Source organism: Petaurus breviceps, unplaced genomic scaffold (genome assembly GCF_028583685.1).
Source record: "Petaurus breviceps papuanus isolate PSGF00001 unplaced genomic scaffold, PetGlider_PUasm1.0 90849, whole genome shotgun sequence".
NCBI lineage: Eukaryota > Metazoa > Chordata > Mammalia > Diprotodontia > Petauridae > Petaurus > Petaurus breviceps.
This window is the reverse complement of record NW_027187361.1, coordinates 26,486,416-26,493,129: the sequence shown is the minus strand read 5'-3', so window position 1 is coordinate 26,493,129 and position 6,714 is coordinate 26,486,416. Positions and strand designations below refer to the sequence as shown.

The 6,714-nt window shown below is 41.0% G+C and overlaps 1 long non-coding RNA gene across 1 annotated transcript; it reads left to right on the top strand.

Moving 5' to 3' along the window:
- The first annotated feature begins 272 nt into the window (after positions 1–272).
- Positions 273–5,417, top strand: LOC138149759 (uncharacterized). The gene is made up of 3 exons (XR_011165415.1): positions 273–879; positions 2,298–4,240; positions 5,397–5,417. It is a non-coding gene; the product is annotated as an uncharacterized lncRNA (long non-coding RNA).
- Positions 5,418–6,714: the final 1,297 nt, after the last annotated feature.

Here is a 6,714-nt window from a genome sequence, read left to right as displayed (position 1 = left end):
ACACAGCAGAAAGAGCAGTCATCAAATCACTCATAGCAAGGTATCAAGCTACTGTCCTAAGACATCATTGGGTCCACTAGGCTTGTCAGCACAAAGGCAAGCCAGCATCATTCATACAAAGGTGTTAAGCCCAGAGCCTGGGACCATTCTGGAGAACATTTCTGCTTTTAGGTATAGCAGCCAGGCAAACAGGATGTCAGGGTCATATCCTGGCTGCCATTTCTCCTTTGTATCTCCAACCTGCTTTTCTTGAGACAACCTACTGACCTCATTCCTTGATGAATTTCTTATAGCCTTTTAAACTGGTGTAAGGGTTATGGGATTTAAAGATCTTCCATGCCCCATTGGACTTGCTGACGTAGCAGGAAGGGGTGGAGCAAGAGGAAGCAGAAGCCAAGCTAGAGTTCCTGCGGTGGCTAGCAGTGGTGGCGACAGCAGCAGTGGCAGCGGCAGCAGCAGCAGAGGCCCCGGCAGTGGAAGCGCGAACCCCTTTTTGAGTCAGCCAGAATTTCTGCTAAGGACTCCTGCTGAGGACTTCCAGGGGCCCAAGCTGCTGCGAGTACGCTTCCTGGACGCTGAGTGGTTGCTGTGAGTGGGGAGAGGAGGACCTTTGCCTGAGGTAGCCTGTTCTGTTTTAAAGGCTTGAGAATGTGGGTGCTTTTTACTTTTCTACCTGTGCCAATTTCATAACTACTCTGATGGCTTTGACTTTTTGGTTTTGGGACTCAGTCTTTTGGTATTTTAACAAATGTTCTTGTTTTTCCCCCCATATAGAAAGCCTGATATATTTTGTGATGGATAACCACATCAGCATATTTACAATTTCCGTAGGCATTGTGAATATTGCATTGCTGATACAACTGGGCACAATGAAAGCTGGTAAGCTCCACACAGGCTTCTGGGAGACATAGTTTCAGGATAAACAAGGTAGTTTCCATGCCCAGACCTTTCTCTTTTATACAGGGCTGTGTAACAACCATCTGTTAGAATATATATCTATATGACATATTTTTAACTTTAATCTGCATTATTCATATTTTCCCCCATAGCTTTCTTAAGTCTAGACCAAAGGTTCCCAACCTTATTTGGTCTATCACTTCCTTAAAAAAAAGTTACACAGAGAACCCCCCCCCCCCTGAAATCAACTTTCTTTAACCCTTTAATTTTTTTTAAATTTGTGATATTTAAAAATACATTTTTAAAAAAATAATGCAACTTAAACTTAATAATTTATTGTAAATTTGTGGATTTTTCCTGCATTAAAATGTTGATGATGCAGTATCACATCCTATAACTGTATAGTATTGTATCGTAAATAAGTCAGTACATGTACATATTCCTGCTGATGCATGCTGGGCTTCCCAACAATGTACCACATTCACCTGCCAACACTTTGTTGTTAAGACCTGTTGGCAGACTTGCATTTTCTGTGTTTATTTTGAAAATAATGTAATCACTATGACTTTAACTCTTACCCAACAGATGAAACATGTGGTTTTTCAAAATTTTCTTCTTTCCTTATGCTTCCATTGACACCTCATTTTTGAGAGACAATTTAACATGTGTGTATTGGGGGGGGGAGTGAACTACATTTATTAAGATGTCAGAAAAAAGGCTTCCATTAGATCAGGCTCCAGTGCACCACTCCCTTTATACATATATTATCTCATTTGAGCTTTATAAGAATACAATAAGAAATGGTAGCTGCATGGCATGGTAGATAGAGTGCTGGGTCTAGAATTGGGAAGACCTGAGTTGAAATGTGCCCTCATTTATGTACTAGCTCTGTGAATCTGGGCAAGTCAGTTAATCCTATTTGCCTCAGTTTCCTCCTCTGTAAAATGAGCTAGAGAAGGAAATGGAGAACCACTCCAGTAACTTGGCCAAGAAAGCCCCAAATGGGGTCATGAAGAGTCAGTCATGACTAAAAATGACTGAACATTACAGGTGAAGAGATTGAGGTACAAAGAAGTTAAGGAATTTTTTTTCTAAAATAATTTCCATTTTCAGGATCCTGGACCCTGTTTTTTCCTTCTCCCTCTTTTGTTACCTTAGTGCACTGGACTCAACATTCCCTGAAGGGATGTTTCACAGGGTTCATGACCACATCTTAGATACCTCTTGGCCTTGCATTTCTGGTAGGAACCAGTCACCCTAAGGACAGGTTTATCAATAAGACCTCTTCCAACAATGACACAATCACAGGTCTATTTAGAGAGATCACTTTCTTAGAGTCTGAGTTTTCTCAGTTTTAGGATTGTGGGAGATCACTGTGTCATAGTTTCCTTCTCTTACAGACAACACATAATGGTATTTTGGGGTGTAGTCCTAACTAGAAGGACAATTGCCATTGGTGAGATGAACTTTCTTACCTCAGTGTATACAAACTGGCTGGCAAGGATACCTTCAGCAGCCAGGAATGACTCAGTCGTCTTCTGAAATTGATAAAGAAACTATTACAAGAAAAGCTCCTAGGCAGATTTTATGGATTAAGTTCTTCGGATGCCCGTGAAGTAGCCAGGTCTGTTGGTGAAGTCTACAACCCAAGCTTTACAGGCCTCTTCCTCTGCTTTCTATGCATGTGTAACACAGAACCACAAACCCTTCCTCTGTCTACAACTCATTCTCTGTCTAGTTCTTGAAAAGCTAGAAAGCTCTCAATGACTTGTCCATGTCCACGTAATGAGTAAATATCAAAGACAAGAATTAAACCCAGCTCTCTCCTGCTTATAAGTCTATTCTCTTTTTGCTTTTTGGCTACCTCCAGAATTGTTATTTTGGTATAAGCACTTACTCTACTATGCTTTAATAAACAGTTTTCAAGAATTGCTGTGGCCAAAATATTTATGATCTTAAAGTCGATCTGGTGATGTTACCTGATTAACTATTCAATAGTGTTTTTTTTAAAATGGTGCAATGAAAAATACATTAAATTTGGATTCATGGGACCTGCATTTGATTCCTGGCTTTGCCAGTTAATACTTATGTTACCTTAGGCACATTATGTAGCATCTCTGGGCCTCAGTTTTCATTTCTGCAAAATATGTGTGTGTGTGTGTGTTGGGGTGGGGGAAAAAGGGTTTGAAATACATTGATTAATACATCAGAAAAAGCACTTGTTTACTCAATGTTTACTCTGTACCAGGCACTAGAGATAGAAATACAAATAATAAAATAATCTCTGTTCTCAAGTTTACTATGCTCTAGGATCCCTTCCCACTCTAGATCCAAGAATGAGAACTTAATCTAGAACATCATTGCAACCTTTCACTAAATAGAAGGATAGGTGTCCCAAATACTAAATATATTTACTCTATATAACCTTATTTAGAAGCATGCATTTAAAAAATAATAATATTTACAAGAGTAAAATGTTGCAATCAATCCAATACAAATGAAAACCTCAAAATGAAAAGAAAATACCTTATCTAAGCACTGAAGAAACATATAAACACACATATATTTTGTGCACACATATTATATAATTACACACATGTATATATGTGCACATATATGTATAAACATAACCATATATGTATATATTTGGTTTTCAAGTCCCAGATAAGGAAATACATATATGTTATATATTATTACTATATGTAGATATATTCCACAATATACTTTTATTATATAATATGTATTATATATTATATGTGTCTGTAATAGGAATGTAAATTTAAAGATCTTCCCTGCCCCTAGGCTAAAGTGCTCCTGGAGCCTGGGATGGGAGGCTTGTTTTTCAGTAGATACTTTTTGATTGTCCAGCGGGTCCAAAAGGTTGTTACATTCTCTGAGCCAGGAGAAAGCTAAATAAGCCCTGATGTGAGGCTTTGTTTTGGGGCTCACTTTGAAAAGTGTTCTGTGATTTGATCAGATGAAACTCTGGAAAGCCTTTGTCCAGAGCCCCCTGGCTTTGAAATCCAGATGTTGTTTGGTATGGATGTAATGGTTGGACAGTTTGAAATCTGTCTACTTGATCTGTTTCTGTCTTGATAATTCTGTCTGTATACTCTGAAGTTCGGGGTGCTGACCTTTTTCCCCTGAACTAGGTGAATGATACATATCTGACTGATTAAAGTAAGCTTGTTAACCCATTTTGAGTTGCTTTCCTTTAGCAAAGCAGATCCAAGAACCTCTGTTGGCAGCAAACCCTGAGGACGCTTGGGGTGCTTGCCACTACAAAATGGCGTCACGAACAGGATCTTCAGAGTAAAAGGAAAGTATGGGGGCTGGGATAATTGTTTCCCAGTTGTGGTAGCTGTGACTCTGTGGAGCTGTGGAGCAGGAGAGAAGAATGTCCTGCATACGGACTTCACTGAGCTGAGAGAAGGAATGGTGAGCTGCTGTGATAGTAATGGCAATTAAAGATTCCCCTGTATTGGATTGGTTTTCAAACTGATTGTGTTAAAACCCAGAGCTTGTTAATCCCACCTGTGGGATGGACTTGTTGATGTGAAAAGAGAGTCCTGAACTGGGAGGAGCTGGTGACGTAGATTTGGAGAGACAAGAGAGAGGCAGGAGTACTTTTTGGAAGCAGCACCTCGTGGAGGCAGAGAGACTGAGAGAATTGCCCTGGACTTTTGAGACCTGCCCCCTGAGCTGCCAAGGACTGAGGAGACATGGCTGTTTTGCTGGTACTTTGTCTGTCTGTTTTGATGTTGTTTTGCCAGATTTGTCCACTGGTGAAAGACAGTCCTGTTGTTGAAGAAGTCCTGGAACCTGGCTTTTGGTTGAGAAGCCCTGAGACTATCCTGCAGACAAAGAGTGAATGCTGTCCACTGGTGAAGGACAGTGCTGTTGTTGCAAGGGTCTGGGAACCTTTCTGTTGGTTCAGAAGCCCTGAAGAAGGATTTTCTTGTTGTATGTTTACAGAAATCCTGGGAGAGGGTTTTGCTAATGTTTTCAGGGGTTCTAGGACTGTTCTACAGGCAGAGGATGAATTCATGAAGGGACTGGCAATGTATCTTATGGCCTTGCTAAGCCTTGTCTCCCCAGGAACTAAGATTGCTGAGAACTTGCCTCGTGTCAAGATGAAGCAAAGACCTCCATTTGGGTATTAAGTGCTGTGTTTAAACTTGATGTAACTCTGGGGTAGATTCAATTGAGATCCAGGGGTGGGGAACTTTTGACCTTTTTGTGCTCTGTGGTTGACAAATAAAGGTATAGCCTAGGGGTGGAGAAGTATTTAGACCAGGGACTTTGTAATTGATTGAATGATTGGAAGGTCCTGGGGTGGGGTAGTCCTTGGAGATTATTTAATCACATTTAGTAAATGCTGTATTTGGAATGATGTCATGTTTTGATCTTCTCTGTTCTTGGTTGGTCACTGAATAAAATGGAGAGCACCTATGCTGGTATTTTGAACCTTGGGAAGTTGCCTTTCCTTGGTGTTACAGTACAGCTGCCTGCATCGGGACTTGGGCAGAAGCCAGGAGCGGCTGCCGCCTGCGGGAGGAGAAGGAACCCAGGAGTTTGGAATTCAGCCACATGAAAAGATAAGAACTGAGCAGCAAAGCAGGGGCACTGAATGTGTTTTCTGGCTGCATCCCACAGTTTGGGACCCAGGGAGAGGATGGACTTGTGACTATGGTGTGTGGGATGAAGTGCCTTGGACCCCCAGGGACCCCCCCCCCCTTGTTGGTTTTGTTGTCCAGCCCCCTCTCTGTACTTGGAAGCAGGGGCTGGAGCTGCATCAAGGGAAGGACACCCCCCTCCGCCCACAAGAACTTTATTTGCACTCTTGTTTTGAATTGAAGTGGTAATGCAATGTACTTTGTGTTCATTTAAGGACAAGTGACCCCTTTGGTAACTTTAGTTCTGTATCTTTAAAATGTGACCTAAGAGCTGTTTAATGCTAATTCAAAAGTAAATTGACTATGCTATGGGCATGAAAGATCTTGGGGCAGAATGTAATGGGAATGTAAATTTAAAGATCTTCCCTGCCCCTAGGCTAAAGTGCACCTGGAGCTGGGGGTGGGAGGCTTGTTTTTCAGTAGATACTTTTTGATTAGCCAGTGGGTCCAAAAGGTTGTTACATTCTCTGAGCCAGGAGAAGGCTATATAAGCCCTGATGTGTAGCTTTGTTTTTGGGGCTCACTTTGAGAAGTGTTTTGATCAGATAAACCTCTCGAAAGCCGTTGTCCAGAGCCCCCCGGTTTTGAAACCCAGATGTTGTTTGGTATGGATGTAATGGTTGGACAGTTTGGAAATCTGTCTTCTTGATCTGTTTTTGTCTTGATAATTCTGTCTGTATACTTTGAAGTTCGGGGTGCTGACCTTTTTCCCCTGAACTAGGTAAACGATACATATTTGACTGATTAAAGTAAGCTTGTTAACCCATTTTGAGTTGCTTTCCTTTAACAAAGCAGATCTAAGAACCTGTGTTGGCAGCCACCCTGGGGACGCTGGGGTGCTTGCTGCTCTAGTGACATAATAGAATATTATGTAATATAATATTATATAATAGATGACTACTATATACTAGTGATATGTGTGTATGTGTATATATGGATATATACATATATGCAGACATATACTCCTGCATACAGAGTGAACCTGCCATGCCACATTATTAAATGTATTCCCTTAAATTAAGCCTTACAGGCTGTAGAGCTGTGACTTGTACTGTCAGTAAGGAAAACATTTTAACAACTTCAGTTTGTTTAAAAGTAGTCAGTGTTCCAGTTTCCCTGAACTGGCAGAAAGGGACATTCT